Source organism: Dendrobates tinctorius, unplaced genomic scaffold (assembly GCF_039654945.1).
Source record: "Dendrobates tinctorius isolate UK_male_01 unplaced genomic scaffold, ASM3965494v1 ptg000008l, whole genome shotgun sequence".
Lineage (NCBI taxonomy): Eukaryota > Metazoa > Chordata > Amphibia > Anura > Dendrobatidae > Dendrobates > Dendrobates tinctorius.
In genome coordinates, this window is record NW_027361676.1 from 17,879,557 (window position 1) to 17,897,479 (window position 17,923).

The following is a 17,923-nucleotide window of genomic DNA, read 5'->3' on the forward strand; positions in this document are numbered from 1 at the left end:
GGTCGGAGGGCCACATGCGGCCTGCCGAAGTATGTTATGTGGCCCATGGAGCTGCCCGGGAGATGTCGCTCCCTCCTTCCTAAATTCAAATCTATATGCGTCTTCAGGCACGAATACATTTGAAAACTGTGGCGCAGTGCTCATCTGTCCTAGCCCCGACGTGCACGCTGCTGATGTCATCACTTTGCTGCTGTTGCCAGGCTGTAGAGGTGCAGAGGATGCGGCGGGCACCAGTAAGAGCTACAGGAGCAGATGATGAAATGTTTGTTTTTTGCTTGGCGTTTCTTTCCATAGGCCATTATGGAGCAATGGGCAACACTATGGAGGTCATTACTGGGAGCATTGAGGCTATGGGGCATATTATGGGGCAATGGGTAGCTTTATGGAGCAATGGAGGACACTATGGGGCCATTATGGAGCAATGGGGTCACTATGTGGGACATTATAGGGCAATTGAGAACTTAAAGGGACGATGGGGGACACATTACAGGACAATGAGGGACATTATGGGGCAATTAGAGGGGATATGAAATGGGTCAATATGCAGAGAGGCAAAGTGGGAGAGATATTAGGAAAGGTGCATTTTGGAGAGGGGTAGTATGGGAGAATACTATAGAGAATGGCAGAATGAGGAAGATATTTTTTTCCAGAAAGTACAGTGAGTGGTAATGATTTATTAAAGGGCACAGCATGGGGGATATTTATATTTCTTGGGCATATAATCTTGGGCAAATAAAATGATACTTTTATTTCTAAGGTCACAGTGTCAGGATGTGCTGCTGAAGACGGAGAAGAGGGAAGTTTTCAGAGACATGCTCTGGGTGTAAAATCTCATCATGGCGTCTGTGCTACACAGTGACAAAAGGAATAAAACGACAACACATGACCATAGTCCTATCAATAAAAATGTTTTATTTAATAATACCATAAAAACAAGGTTTAATTGGTAAAAAGGCAAAGCATCAAGTATACATAATCATATAAATAGAAATTAAAGGGTCAACTAACCATATTATTGAAAAGAGGTTACATATGTATGTAGGGTCCCATACCACAGAAAATTATTGAAAAAATATATTATGTGACCGCTGGAAGCAGTGTACCAAAATCATGATATACTCATGATACAATAGTGTTGCATAAAAATGTATATAATAGTGCCATAGAAATATGTGATTATAAACATGTGTTAACACAACAACATACCAATGAAATAAAGTGCAACATATGTGCAACCAAAAACACAATTTGTGTAATAAATGAACAATAAAGTGCAAAGTGCAATAATGTCCAGCAGGGGTTGCTACACAGAGATAAAATTATGATCTTATGACCATGAACGTATACCTCTTAACAAGTGAGAGCATATAGGGGCGCAATTCGGAGATAAGAAACCACCACAAATAGTACTAGAACAATCAGAAAACAGAATGGTTGCTGCCAACAACCAGACTATACTGTTAAATAGTTATACCTGTGGATTTATGAATGCTCCTACACGCCAAAGGTAGCTGCCCTTACCCAACGCGCGTTTCGGCCAATTGCCTTCGTCAGGGGGTGGATACTGGCAGAAACCAATAGGTATTTATGTACCAAACAACCAATCATAGCTCGTTGAACAAAATTTAGACCAATCACGGTCAAAAAGGCGTGGTGCTACAGTTATTATTAAAGTGTATGCATATAATGCATACGACCTATATACAATGAAACTGCCACATCTAGCAATAAGATACTACATAATAATAAACTGCAGAACCGTCAAGTCATAAGACACTGCACAGATCGCAGTTTATATGATAGCTGACATTGTGTATCAGACAGCCAATCATAGCCCTTAAAACAGAAATTGGGCCAATCAGCATCCAGGAGGTGTGGCGCTTCAAACAGTCACTCAGTTTGTACAACATTGCACCTATAACTGGTATCATACCAGACAGCCAATCATAGCCCTTAAAACAAAAAATGGGCCAATCATAGTCTAGAAGGCGTGGAACTTCGAACGATATCTCCGTTTAGGCAAAAGTGTAGAAGCTTATATACATACTTAGTAGTCACTGCATCAAGCAGATGAAAATCACAAATGACGCCACATAGCACATGACTATGCAGTTTAGAAAAACCGCCACTGTATGATAACTTAAATCCTGCAAGGCTAAACCAAAGGCCACAATTAAGTCATACTGCCAGATAAATATTTCTCTTCCACCAAAAGGAGATCTATCACATGTATCACATAACTATACAAGTTATAATCAATAGAAGTATATAATTTAATTACTATAAGAACGTAAATAGGAGAGGCATCTAGATGGTAATTAACACCGATAGTTGTAGTGTGCAAAACTATCTGTAGGTCTAAATGAACTTAATAGCCAACGGTTGCTGCATATTTGTACAAAACCGCAGTGTCTGAATATCACATCCATAACAATGTTAATTCACTTGCTACTTAAATATTGACACAACTGCCACATACCCCAAGAAGGATTATTGAAACCAAAAATCTATTATGTCTAAATATGCATATAACTTGAAATAATGTAGACCCATTGCATAAGAAAATGTCAATCACAGACATAGCATAAGTTGAAATACTGCATTACTCAGTTGATGGCAGTAGGTCGACGCACATGACGCAAAGAACAGCAGGACACTCCAAAGAGCCACGTCAGCCTCCCCACTGAAACCATGTTGCAGAAGGGAAGTGAAAGACGCGACACAGTGGAGGCCCATGCATGCCCAATTGCAGCATGCGCGTACCTGACACAACAGATGTATATGCAGTACACAGAGATTGATATTAGTGTTAATTGCACCTTATATAAAAAGAAAAATACAGAGAGAAAAATTTCATTCATCTTGAGGGACTTCAAAGATGTTCTCAAGGTCCATGTTGACAGTTGTAAACATTTGGATTATGTAGAGTTCTTCATATTATATAGTATGTATATAGTTCCAGCCTCCAGGCAAATATTTCATATAGAAACAACCACGTACTGAAAAAACTGTTAAAATAGATAAAAAGTATAAAATGTAAAAAACATATATTTTCATGTTGGTACATAAAGAAGAAATATGATAAAAATAGTTATTAGAAAATACTAAACTAATAAATTCAGAGAAATGGAGCAAAACTATTATGCTCATTGAGACCAAATGGCTGGACCGTGTTAAGTGTCCATATCCATTTGGTCTCACACTGTGCAAGTTTTTGACTGACCTTCGAACCTCTGATGTTAGTAATCAAAGTATCTATACCACGAACTCTTAATTGTGTACTATCACAGTTGTGGTATATTTTAAAATGTCGAGGAATAGTTTTCAAATTGTCCAAATTATCCTCTTTCTCAGCCGCCTTAATGCCGAGAACATGTTCTCGAACTCTAACTTTAAGTTGTCTCGTTGTCATCCCTACATATATTTTTAGACATGGACATACAGCAAAATACACCACCGCTTTAGATGCACAAGTAATATGGTGTCTGATGTGAAATATACGATCCCCCGCCTGATTGAAAAACGTGTTAGTACGTTCAATGTTGGTGCAGGCCACACATTCCCCACACGGAAAACAGCCAACATTAATTCTGGAGAAATTATCCAAAAAGGTTTTTTTGGGGACAGGTACATAATGGCTCTTAACCAACATATCACGTAAATTATCAGAGCGTCTAAATGTAATCTGCGGTTTTTCTTGCAAATAGTTAGCTAATATTGGATCAGCACACAGCACTGGCCATGACTTCTCCAAACATCTTCTAATCGCTTCAGACTGGGCATTAAATTTTGTGAAGAATCTCACTTTGTTGGATGTATTCTCCTTTTTGCTGTTGTATAATAACGAATTCCTCGTTGAGTGTTTTGCTCTTAGGTAAGCTTTTTTCACCATCCGGTGGCTATACCCTCTAGCATAAAATCTGCTCTTAAGCTCACATGCCCTATCTTCAAAAACTACATCTGAGGAACAAATCCTCCTTAACCGGAGGAATTGGCCAGTGGGGACTGACCTAATAACAGATCATGGGTGGGCTGATGTGGCATGTAGTAGAGAATTTACCGAAGTTGGTTTTCGAAAAATGTCTGTTTGTAAGACATCATTACAATCACGTTTAATAGAGATATCCAAGAAGTCAACACAATCAACTCGGGCTGAATAGGTCAAATGTATGTTGACCGCATTATCATTAAGGCTTAGCATAAAAGAATCTAAAGTATTCTGGGTACCCTGCCAGATCAGAAGGATGTCGTCAATGTACCGCGCCCAAAAGGGGATGCGGTCCATTGACGACAAGCAATCTGACAAAAAGAGGTCCCTCTCCCACAGCCCCAGGAACAGATTAGCGTAGGCCGGCGCAAAGGCCGCGCCCATCGCAGTGCCCTGGAGCTGCAGGAAGAAGGACCCCTTGAACGTAAAAAAATTATGCGATAAGGAGAATTCCAACAACTGTAGGATAAATTTTACCATCTCACTTTCGTAATTGGAGGTCTCAAGAAAGAATTGTACTGCTCGTATACCATCGACATGTCGTATATTAGTGTACAGTGATTCAATGTCACATGTCACTAATAAGGTATCTTTCCCAATGTGTAACCCATCTACCTTTTTCAGAATGTCAGATGTATCCTTTACATATGATGGGAGGGATTCAACCAATGTCTGGAGTTTAGCATCAATAAACCGATTTATTAGTTCCAAATAGCTCCCTGTCCCTGATACAATGGGCCTACCAGGTGGTGATGTTTTATCTTTATGGATTTTTGGTAATAAATATAGAGTGGGGATGATGGGTTCAGAAACTCAGTGCCATATATAGTTCTTTAGATATCACCCCATCATTATGTGCTTGCTTCAATATTCTATCCAATTCTGCTTCAAAACTATTAGAAGGGTTATATGTTATTTTTTATAATATTGCTGGTTCTTTAACTGGCGAAAAACCTCTTGCTCATACTGTTCAGATGGCCAGATGACAATGTTGCCACCTTTATCTGAGGGTTTAATCACTACATCATCCCAACTGCGGATCTTCTCTATTGATCTACGTTCCTCACCTGATAGGTTATCCATTTTGGCATATCTTGGTATAGATTCCAAATCTTTAGATACGAGCTTGACAAATAAGTCTACATTAGGGCATGTTGATAGAGCTGGGAATTTCTTAGATTTTGGCTTAATAGAGGCTGGAATGATGTCACTCTCGAGAATATTGTGCTCTTCTGCCAATCCTTCAAGATTCCTTAAAGCCTCCTGCTCCTCTTCTGTGGGGAACATATTACACAAGGTTTGGTCATGAAAATATTTTTTATATATTAGTGCTCTGGCAAAAATGTGTAAATCTTTAATTACAGTAAATAATTGAAAATCATCAAATTGAAGGAGGCTGAAGAATTGGCAGAAACATCACTCATTGAGGTACCAGATGATACTGATGGTGTCCTCTGATTTTTGAAATTAACTCTATGTTTCCTCCATCTATAGACATTATTTGTTTGAAAGTCTCTACTATCTCCTGCAGCTCCAGGGCACTGCGATGGGCGCGGCCTTTGCGCCGGCCTACGCTAATCTGTTCTTGGGGCTGTGGGAGAGGGACCTCTTTTTGTCAGATTGCTTGTCGTCAATGGACCGCATCCCCTTTTGGGCGCGGTACATTGACTACATCCTTCTGATCTGGCAGGGTACCCAGAATACTTTAGATTCTTTTATGCTAAGCCTTAATGATAATGCGGTCAACATACATTTGACCTATTCAGCCCGAGTTGATTGTGTTGACTTCTTGGATATCTCTATTAAACGTGATTGTAATGATGTCTTACAAACAGACATTTTTCGAAAACCAACTTCGGTAAATTCTCTACTACATGCCACATCAGCCCACCCACGATCTGTTATTAGGTCAGTCCCCACTGGCCAATTCCTCCGGTTAAGGAGGATTTGTTCCTCAGATGTAGTTTTTGAAGATAGGGCATGTGAGCTTAAGAGCAGATTTTATGCTAGAGGGTATAGCCACCGGATGGTGAAAAAAGCTTACCTAAGAGCTAAACACTCAACGAGGAATTCGCTATTATACAACAGCAAAAAGGAGAATACATCCAACAAAGTGAGATTCTTCACAAAGTTTAATGCCCAGTCTGAAGCGATTAGAAGATGTTTGGAGAAGTCATGGCCAGTGCTGTGTGCTGATCCAATATTAGCTAACTATTTGCAAGAAAAACCGCAGATTACATTTAGACGCTCTGATAATTTACGTGATATGTTGGTTAAGAGCCATTATGTACCTGTCCCCAAAAAAACCTTTTTGGATAATTTCTCCAGAATTAATGTTGGCTGTTTTCCGTGTGGGGAATGTGTGGCCTGCACCAACATTGAACGTACTAACACGTTTTTCAATCAGGCGGGGGATCGTATATTTAACATCAGACACCATATTACTTGTGCATCTAAAGCGGTGGTGTATTTTGCTGTATGTCCATGTCTAAAAATATATGTAGGGATGACAACGAGACAACTTAAAGTTAGAGTTCGAGAACATGTTCTCGGCATTAAGGCGGCTGAGAAAGAGGATAATTTGGACAATTTGAAAACTATTCCTCGACATTTTAAAATATACCACAACTGTGATAGTACACAATTAAGAGTTCGTGGTATAGATACTTTGATTACTAACATCAGAGGTTCGAAGGTCAGTCAAAAACTTGCACAGTGTGAGACCAAATGGATATGGACACTTAACACGGTCCAGCCATTTGGTCTCAATGAGCATAATAGTTTTGCTCCATTTCTCTGAATTTATTAGTTTAGTATTTTCTAATAACTATTTTTATCATATTTCTTCTTTATGTACCAACATGAAAATATATGTTTTTTACATTTTATACTTTTTATCTATTTTAACAGTTTTTTCAGTACGTGGTTGTTTCTATATGAAATATTTGCCTGGAGGCTGGAACTATATACATACTATATAATATGAAGAACTCTACATAATCCAAATGTTTACAACTGTCAACATGGACCTTGAGAACATCTTTGAAGTCCCTCAAGATGAATGAAATTTTTCTCTCTGTATTTTTCTTTTTATATAAGGTGCAATTAACACTAATATCAATCTCTGTGTACTGCATATACATCTGTTGTGTCAGGTACGCGCGTGCTGCAATTGGGCATGCATGGGCCTCCACTGTGTCGCGTCTTTCACTTCCCTTCTGCAACATGGTTTCAGTGGGGAGGCTGACGTGGCTCTTTGGAGTGTCCTGCTGTTCTTTGCGTCATGTGCGTCGACCTACTGCCATCAACTGAGTAATGCAGTATTTCAACTTATGCTATGTCTGTGATTGACATTTTCTTATGCAATGGGTCTACATTATTTCAAGTCATATGCATATTTAGACATAATAGATTTTTGGTTTCAATAATCCTTCTTGGGGTATGTGGCAGTTGTGTCAATATTTAAGTAGCAAGTGAATTAACATTGTTATGGATGTGATATTCAGACACTGCGGTTTTGTACAAATATGCAGCAACCGTTGGCTATTAAGTTCATTTAGACCTACAGATAGTTTTGCACACTACAACTATCGGTGTTAATTACCATCTAGATGCCTCTCCTATTTACGTTCTTATAGTAATTAAATTATATACTTCTATTGATTATAACTTGTATAGTTATGTGATACATGTGATAGATCTCCTTTTGGTGGAAGAGAAATATTTATCTGGCAGTATGACTTAATTGTGGCCTTTGGTTTAGCCTTGCAGGATTTAAGTTATCATACAGTGGCGGTTTTTCTAAACTGCATAGTCATGTGCTATGTGGCGTCATTTGTGATTTTCATCTGCTTGATGCAGTGACTACTAAGTATGTATATAAGCTTCTACACTTTTGCCTAAACGGAGATATCGTTCGAAGTTCCACGCCTTCTAGACTATGATTGGCCCATTTTTTGTTTTAAGGGCTATGATTGGCTGTCTGGTATGATACCAGTTATAGGTGCAATGTTGTACAAACTGAGTGACTGTTTGAAGCGCCACACCTCCTGGATGCTGATTGGCCCAATTTCTGTTTTAAGGGCTATGATTGGCTGTCTGATACACAATGTCAGCTATCATATAAACTGCGATCTGTGCAGTGTCTTATGACTTGACGGTTCTGCAGTTTATTATTATGTAGTATCTTATTGCTAGATGTGGCAGTTTCATTGTATATAGGTCGTATGCATTATATGCATACACTTTAATAATAACTGTAGCACCACGCCTTTTTGACCGTGATTGGTCTAAATTTTGTTCAACGAGCTATGATTGGTTGTTTGGTACATAAATACCTATTGGTTTCTGCCAGTATCCACCCCCTGACGAAGGCAATTGGCCGAAACGCGCGTTGGGTAAGGGCAGCTACCTTTGGCGTGTAGGAGCATTCATAAATCCACAGGTATAACTATTTAACAGTATAGTCTGGTTGTTGGCAGCAACCATTCTGTTTTCTGATTGTTCTAGTACTATTTGTGGTGGTTTCTTATCTCCGAATTGCGCCCCTATATGCTCTCACTTGTTAAGAGGTATACGTTCATGGTCATAAGATCATAATTTTATCTCTGTGTAGCAACCCCTGCTGGACATTATTGCACTTTGCACTTTATTGTTCATTTATTACACAAATTGTGTTTTTGGTTGCACATATGTTGCACTTTATTTCATTGGTATGTTGTTGTGTTAACACATGTTTATAATCACATATTTCTATGGCACTATTATATACATTTTTATGCAACACTATTGTATCATGAGTATATCATGATTTTGGTACACTGCTTCCAGCGGTCACATAATATATTTTTTCAATAATTTTCTGTGGTATGGGACCCTACATACATATGTAACCTCTTTTCAATAATATGGTTTGTTGACCCTTTAATTTCTATTTATATGATTATGTATACTTGATGCTTTGCCTTTTTACCAATTAAACCTTGTTTTATGGTATTATTAAATAAAACATTTTTATTGATAGGACTATGGTCATGTGTTGTCGTTTTATTCCAGATTTGGTTTATGACTGTCCTTTTGTTGTTACAATATAGTCTGGGGTGGTGTATGTACCAACTATACCAAAATTGATTGGTCTCCCACTATATCCCCTTTTATTTGCTACGGTGACAAAAGGGAAGGGAACAACTAGAAACGGAGAAGAGGTCACCTATAAGGTACATGGATGCAAACATTTATTTGCGACTACGTCTCTTCAGTGTTGTGGTTCCTGTATGATAGGCAGTCTGAAGATGGTTGGTAACAAATCCAAGCAACTCCTTACCATTGGTAAGGACATACTGGGAATTGTAGGTTCAAGCAATACAATTATATATTATATATGGGGCTGACCTGACATTACAATTGATCACTGTACTAAGCTTGGTGCTGTATACAATTACCGACAGTGGCTCTGGATTCATGTACTGATGGTGGTTCTGGCGCCACATGCATGTGCTCACAGTGATCTCAGTGAGGTCACCGCAGTACATCGTCCCAGCTCACAGTGAAGTGAGCCTGGAAACCCAGCTTCAGGGACCGGCGGTAACCTCCATGACGTCACCGCTCATCACTAAAGCTGCGATCGCAGCAACTCATTGTCTCCTGGGTTTCAGCCATGACGGTCGCATCATACCACCATCAAGTTTGTAAACCAGATTGTTAGCACCGCTACTACTACGGGTCCCACTGTCCCTGCCGTCCCCATACTCACCGCTGCTGCTTCGGCGTCCGGTCCGGGTTCCTCTTGCCTCTCGCTCCCTGCGCGCACCGCCAGTCGTCCTCCGTTCTGGCGGGCGGTCTCCCGGCGCGTTCCTCCTCTGCCTTCGGCCGCGCGCACTGTGCCTCTGCGCACGCGCCGGGGGGCCTGACCGCGCGTCCTGCCGTATGGACGCCCGCTGCCTGACCTGATCCAGACCCTCCGCCTGGCCAATCGGGGGATACCAGCAGGTATTTCAGGCCGCCCTCCCTTAGGGGAGGCACCTGACTATCGAGTTCTCCTCGCTGCGCTCAGGCCCTGCTTGCTCTCACTGGTCCCCAGCTCTCGCTCGCTCTCCCGGCTCCTGTAGCTGCATCAGCCTATGTCTCCCTGCTAACCTCCCTGTGTCTTCCTTTTTCAGCCTCCTGTGCCCCGCTTCCGTCTGGTTCCCGCTGCTCTCCTTCACCCTTCCGCAACAACCTCCATTCCCTGGACCCTGGTTACCCCGGATCTCTCCTCCTCCTCTCCGCTGCTCATCCTCTTGAGCCGACCCCTGGTCCTGGCCGCCGTGACGTTTGAGCTTCCTGAGCCTGCTCCCAAACGGTCCCTGTATAGGGGTCGGTCCACCTGGTGCGCTCGCTCAGGGAGAGTTCGGCGTCATGGTCCAGTGGGTCCACTCTTGCCCCCATATCCAGCCCCGTGACACAGATGTCACAGATATGGAATACAGTGTGGTACAGTATGGATTATTTTCACGTCGGAGAGGTGAGGGTTATGCTTGTTTATTTTTTTTTTGTTTACAAGAGCTTCAATCGATTAGGCGTAAAGGTGAGTATAACTTATTTTTAAATAAATGTGTAATCCAGGGGTTTTTTTTTATTTCAAATTAAGGATTTTATGCTTGCTGTGTATTTCTAAACTTACTATGGGATTAATAATGGGGGTGTCCTAATACAAAGGGGACATCAACCCCAACCCTATTACCCACTTGCCACCAACACAGGGCAAGTGGGAAGAGCGAGGCTAAGAACCAAATTTGATGCATTTTATGGATGCGTAAATTTCTTGCGTGGCTGCTGGCTTATGTTGGTAGCCTGGGAGGGGGGATATCCATGGCCCCTTCTCAGGCTATTAATATCAACCCACAGCTGTCTGATTAGAATTTGCTGATTTGAATTTATAGGGGGACCTTACATAATTTTTTTTCTGGAGTCCCTAGTAAATGCTCCAGGAAAGGCCAAGCAATATTAATAGCCTGGGAATTTTGGGATATTACTCCTTTTCCAGATTATTAGCATCAGCCCTGAGCTGTGGGCTTTTCCTCTGCTGGTTATGAAAATTACATGGAAGCCCATGCCATTTTTTATTTAAAAAGAAGCTGCTGAATACAATGCCCATCATTATCGCCTGGTTGCTCTGCTCTCCGGGAGACTAAGCAATGATGATGAGAGCTGCCTTTATATGTATTGTGTAATGTGAACTGTGACATGTGTTGGTAATTATGTTCTGCCCGGCAGTAGGGAGAGTTAGATTTAAGCCCCCGTCACACATAACGATGTCCCAGTGATCCCACCAACGATCCGACATGGATGGGATCACTGGGACATCTTTAGACAGCCCCAGCAATCAGGACCAGCGACGCTGGATGCTGGACGCTGGTTTCTAATGTAAGCGTCGGGTATCCAGGAGCCGCGGCTCCTGGATACCCGATGTTTACCTTGGAAACCGGCGTACACTCTGGTTTCCAAGGTAAACATAGGGAATCTAGGAGCTGCGCAACTCCTGGATACCCAACGTTTACCTTGGAAACCAGCGTGTGTGATGGGACCCTTAATGATTGTGACTAGCCCAGAGTGGGAGGGACTAAGGTGAAGAGACAGTTTCTTGTCAGAATGTCAAATAAGAACCAGTGTGCATCTCAAGGAGACCTAATGTCTAGACCATAAGTAGAGCTGCATGATGTGGGTGTCCTGAAGTGTGAAGACACCGAGACGTTGGCTAGAGTGAACTGGCCGTACAGCCCCAAGTGGAGGTGTCTGTTCAAAGGGTTTTGGTTCTCCCATATCCAAAAGCTCATGTCGAGGAGGCCAGAGAGGCAGTCTCTAGTATCCACAGCTCCATGGAAAAGTGAAGAGCTGCAAGCAAGATGTGTCCACAGGATTGGTGGTGATGGCAGTGAAGCTGGCCCTCGTGTACCTGGCTCAGCGGTATATGTGCAAGAGGCCAGAGCTAGTATGAAGACCTGGGTCTGAAAGAGATCAAAGAAGGACCATAAAAAAAATGGAAAAGAGATGGAGTCGGAGGCTGAAACTGGCCATGTTGTACTTGTGGAACTCAGTAAATGGAACAGCTATAGGTTCCTGAAGAACCCAGTTCAGTGGGTCTAGGACCCACATGTATCTGGGACTCCCCCATATTGGTGGCCATGGATAATCGAAGTATGTGTTCACCTCACGTTTTGAACTGGTGTCTTCTAGGTTCTGGAAGGCCAAGGATGGTCACTGTTAAAGAAGGGAGAAATGTAAGGAGGTGGACATAGTGCCCACGTTCTCCCCTTGAAGAACATATGTATTGTTTAATGTGAATTGTGATATGTATTGGTAGTGATGGTATTGTGTTCAGCCCAATAGTAGAGACAGTCAGAGTTAATGATTGGGACTAGCCCATAGTGGGAGTGAATAGGGTGAAGAGAAAGAGACAGGCTCCTGTCAAAATGTCAGATAGAGCCTAGAGTGCATTTGAAGCAGACCTAAGGTCTAGAACACAGAAATGCCACATGATGTGGGTGCCCTGAAGTGAGGAGATACCGAGATGGTGGTTAGAGTAAAGTGGAGATACCAGAGTGACTAAATGGAGATGGGTCCTGGAGGAGGACACCAAGCAGTATGGCCCAGACTTTATGTCTCAGAGTTAACAGGCCAATAAATGACAAAGGAGTCAGTGAAAGAGAAGTTAAGTACCATCCATACTGTCAAGAAAGGTCCCTTGAGAGGAAAGAAGATGCGGAACTGCATGTTGAGAATATGAATTTTGATAACTGGACTGTAGAACTGAGCTGGGTTGTGGTGAAGAAGGAGTAATGAGAAAAGTGTTGGAAGTGTGTGCGTGAAAAATGCTCCGTATTGTAAAGGAAATGTTCAAAAACTTGTATATCCGCCATCTACTGCATAAAATCCCCACCAAGTTATCGTTCAGTAAAAAGTTTATTTTTGACTGATAGTTTCAGTTGATATTCAACATCTGGTCCAGGCCAATCAAAGTCAACCAAAGAGGTGAGTACCTCACCCACGGATACCACCCCATGCCATGTTACAAGAAAACTTCTGCACATCAACCATTGTGCAACACTAAATATAAATTAGATATAACAGTAACCATTTTCAAGGAAATGTACAGGTTCCTTTTTTAAAAAGGAACCTGACAGATCCCCCATGTCCTCTAAACCACCAGCATTTGTACGTTCATTTATAAATACCCTAACAAGCACTTTACACTGGATGACACATTAACAGATGTTTAAAAAAGTATTTATAAATATGCAAATAACCTTTGACTATTCGATGGGGCATTTGTTTCCCCAGACTTTGTTTCCTTTGATCTTTAGCTCCTCCGTGGATGTCAGGCTTGTGAACATATGCAGTGCCCCACTGAAGCTGGGAAATATACACCTGACATCAGAGGCGAGAGATTTGCAAACAGCAGGCAATTATGCCAACTCTTGGAAATCATGTTATTGTGCCCACAAGGGTGTGATCACATGGTGAATGGGACAACTTGTCTGTGGAAACAAAACGCACAGTACAATGGATGTCACCCACATGCTTGGCGGTGGGGATGGCATTTTCATGGGGATGTGCAGTGTTAGCTTTCCACCACACATAGCAATTTACATTTAGCCCAAAAGTTCTACTTTGGTCTCATCTGACCAGACCACCTTCTTCCACATACTAGCTGTGGCCCCTAGATGGCCATTTGAAAACTGCAAGCGGGAATTATTATGGCTTGCTTTCAAAAATGTCCTTCCTCTTGCCATTTTTCCATAATGGCCAGATTTGTGGAGTATACATCTAATACTTTTCCGCAGGAAAGGTTCTACCATATGAATCTCCGCAGCGTCTTCAGAGTGACCATGGGTCTCTTTGCTGCTTCTCTACTTCGTGCTCTCCTTGCTGGGATGTCAGTTTAGGTGAACAGCTATGTCTTGCTAGTTTTGCAGTTGTGCCATAATCCATTCCATTTTTGGATGATGGTTTGAACAGTACTCTGTGAGATGTTCAGAGCTTGTGCTATTTTTTTTTATTTTATAACCTAACCCAACCCTGCTTTACTACTCTCAACAACGTTATATCCCTGACCTCTCTGGTGTGTTTTTTGACTTTCATGATGCTGTTTGATCCCTAATGCTCTCAAATAAACCTCTGAGGCCTTCACAGAACAGCTGTAGTTACAGTGACATGTACAAGTTTAAGCACCCTGGTCAAAGTTACTGTTATTGTGAACAGTTTGGCCTTTTTAGAGATCATTTTATTTTCAATTTGCTTAACGTTAAAGCTGATACATTTCCATGTATTTTAGTCAAAAAATTAAAACTACGTTGTGAGTTATTAAATTTTGAAAATTACAAAAGGGAAAATGAGTAGATTTAAAAGTTTGGGCATGCTTGGAGTGGTGTGCCAAGATAACTTTGACCAAAGTTTCACACCTTAATTAGCCTGTTAGGAAAGGCCAGTTTATTTACCAGATTTATAAAAACCCAGCCTCTTCTAACCTTGTGCCAAAAAGCAGCAGCCATGGGTTATTCTAAGCAGCTGCTTAGCACTCTGAAAATAAAAACGATGGAGGCCCACAAAGCAGGAGAAGGCTATAAGAAGATAGCAAAGCGTTTTCAAGTTGCCCTTTCCTCAGTTTCATATGTAATTAAGAACTGGTAGTTAACAGGAAAAGTGGAGGTCAAGATAAGGTCTAGAAGACCAAGCAAAATTTCAGCGACCGTTGATTGTAGAATTGCTTGAGAGGCAAATCAGGAACCACTGCTTGAATGCAAAAGACTTTCAGAAATATTTAGCGAACTCTGGAGTTGTGGTACATTTTTGTATGGTTCAGAGACACCTATCTTGCATCCTTACCATAAAGTTCAGCATCAGAAGTATGCCAAAGGACATGCAAAATTTTTCCAGTTCTGTGAGATTCTTGGGTCATCTTGCATGCACTGCTATTTTGAGGTCTAGCCTCAGATTTTCAATGATGTTCAGATCAAGGAACTATGAGGGCCATTGTAAAACCTTGAGATTTTGCCCTTTGAAGTAGTGTATTGTGGATTTTGACGTTTTCGATCATTATCCTTTTGTACAAGCCATTCTCTTTTTAACTTCAGCTTTTTTACAGATAGTGTTATGTTTGTATCTAGAATTTGCTGAAATCTCATGGAATCCATTCTTCATTCTATCCGTGAAATATTCCCCATGCCATTGGCTGCAACACAATCCCAAAGCATGAAACACCCACCCCCACGCTTAATGGTTGGCGAGATATTCTTTTCCTGAAATCCTGTGCCCTTTGTTCTCCACATATACCTTTGGTAATTGTGACAAGTTCTATTTTAACCTCATTGTTCCACAGCACTTGTTTCCAAAATGCATCAAGCTGGTTTAGATGTTCGTTTGCATACTTCTTGTAAAGCCCCCGTTACACACTGCGATATCGCTAGCAATATCGCTGTAAAGTCACCAATTTTGTGACGTTGCAGCGAGATTGCTAGCGATATCGCTGCATGTGATACTTACCTCCGACCGGCTCCCCCGCTGGTTATCGCTGATCACGCGAGAAGGTCCTGGATCATTTCTCGTCGTCCACTTCCTGCGGCACTTCCTGCTGTGACGACGAGCAGCGCGTGGAGCCGGGCGACAGGACGCAGGATCGCCGCGTCTGACAGGTAAGTAGTGATCCCCGTCCCCAGCGATGTCGCTGGTGAGATCTGCCTGAGTGGCAGCTCACTAGCGACCACCTAGCGATTCACCAGCGATCCTGACCGCGTCATATCGCTGGTCGGGATCGCTGGTGAGTCGCTAGGTGTAACGGTACCCTAAGAGAAGACCAGCAGCTTTCACTGAAATTTTACTTGGTCTTGAAGACCTTACCTTGACCTTCACTGTGCCCATTAACTGCCATATCTTAATTACATTTCGAACTGAAAGGGAAACTTGAAAACACTTTCGTCTTATAACCTTATCCTGCATTGTTGGCCTTCGTCATTTTATTTTCAGGGTGCTAGGCAGCTGCCTAGAAGAACCCATGGCTGTTGCTATTTGGCACAAGGTTAGAGGAGGATGGGTTTTTATAAAGCTGGGAAATCTGCATCAACGGGCACCAACCACGACATTGAACAAGCTAGGACCCTAACAGGCTAATTAAGGTCAAAGTTATCCGAGCACACAAATATTTAAGAGTGCCCAAATTTATATAAATTAGTTCAAATCACCACTTATTTCCCTATAAAAAAAAAAGCTATGCATGTTTAGTATCTCTGTAATAGCACTTACCTGGAGAATCATATTGCAGGTCAATTTTACTATATAGTGAACATGGTAAATAAAAAAAAAAAAAAAAATGTTTTTTGCAATTTTGCAGCGCTTGCAAAGCGTGAAAAAAAAAATCCAGTACATGATAAAATAAATGGTGTCATTCAAAAGTACAACTTTTCCCACAATAAGAAAGCAGTCATATGACAATGGAAAAATAAAAAAATCAAGGAATGACTCTTGGAAGAAGGATAAATTCAAAACGTGAAAATGTGGGACAAGTAAACATTTTAAAAAGAAAAATCCAGTTTTTTTTTATAATAAATAAAATTGTTTAATGAAAAAATAATCCACATTATGAATTTCAGGAAAGCAAAGTTTGATCAGCTTAGAGAGGACCTTCGCCGAATTGATTGGGACAATGTCCTCAAAAATAGGAGCACAGAAAATAAATGGGAATTATTTAAATCAGTTTTACACACCCACTGCGAGCTAGCCATACCGTACAGAAATAAAAGGGCTAGGAACAGGAGAACACCAATGTGGCTAAATAAGGATGTAAAAAGGGCAATAAATAACAAGAACAAGGCATTTAGGAAGCTAAAACAAGAAGGCAATGAAGAAGCATTAAAAAGTTATAGAGAAAAAAAAATGTGTAAAAAACAAATACATTTAGCAAAAGTGGAATCTGAGAGACTCATTGCTAAGGAAAGTAAAACAAACCCCAAACTATTCTTTAATTATATAAACAGTAAAATGATTAAAATTGATGGTGTTGGCCCTTTAAAGAACAATGAGGGTGAAATCATAGAGAGCGATGTGGGAAAAGCAAATGTTTTAAATACTTTTTTCTCAACAGTGTTGACACAGGAAAAGGATTTGCCAGGGGAAATGCAGAGTGATAATGTAAACTCCCCATTAAGTATTACCTGCCTAACCCAGGAAGAAGTGCAGAACTGCCTTAGTAAGATTAAAATTGACAAATCACCAGGCCCTGATGGCATTCACCCTCAGGTATTAAGGGAGTTAAGTAATGTGATAGACAGGCCTCTATTCCTTATATTTAAAGACTCTATAGAAACAGGGTCTGTTCCTTTTGATTGGCGGCAAGCAAATGTGGTACCAATATTCAAAAAGGGGTGTAAAAGGGAACATGGAAACTATAGGCCGGTAAGCTTAACATCTGTTGTGGGTAAAATTTTTGAAGGGTTTCTAAGGGACACCATTATGGAATATGTTAATAAATGTTTAACTCCATATCAACATGGATTTATGAAGGATCGCTCCTGTCAAACTAACCTGATCAGCTTCTATGAGGATGTAAGCTCTCAAATGGACCAAGGAGAATCATTGGATGTCATTTATCTCGACTTCTCTAAAGCATTTGACACTGTCCCACATAAAAGATTGGTAAGTAAGATGAGAAAGCTTGGGCTAGGGGAAAATGTGTGTTGATGGGTAGGTAGCTGGCTTAGTGATAGAAAACAAAGAGTGGTTATTAATGGTGCATACTCAGATTTGGCCAGGGTTACTAGTGGGGTACCACAGGGTTCTGTATTGGGCCCCCTACTATTTAATATATTTATTAATGATCTAGTGGATGGCTTAGGCTGGTTTCACATTAGCGCTTTTTAAAGCGCACGCACGGCCGGGGGTAGCTCCGCCCCCGAGCCGGCTCTC

General features: G+C 41.2%; 1 protein-coding gene and 1 long non-coding RNA gene across 10 annotated transcripts in view; both read right to left on the minus strand.

Annotated features, from left to right (window-relative positions):
- The window catches only part of LOC141090740 (lecithin retinol acyltransferase-like), a 211,800-nt gene that overhangs the window by 76,725 nt on the left and 117,152 nt on the right, over positions 1 to 17,923 (minus strand). The window lies entirely within an intron of this gene.
- LOC141089431 (uncharacterized) lies at positions 892 to 5,259 on the minus strand. The gene is made up of 2 exons (XR_012232284.1): positions 5,056 to 5,259; positions 892 to 3,008 (listed from the first exon to the last, which is right to left on the minus strand). It is a non-coding gene; the product is annotated as an uncharacterized lncRNA (long non-coding RNA).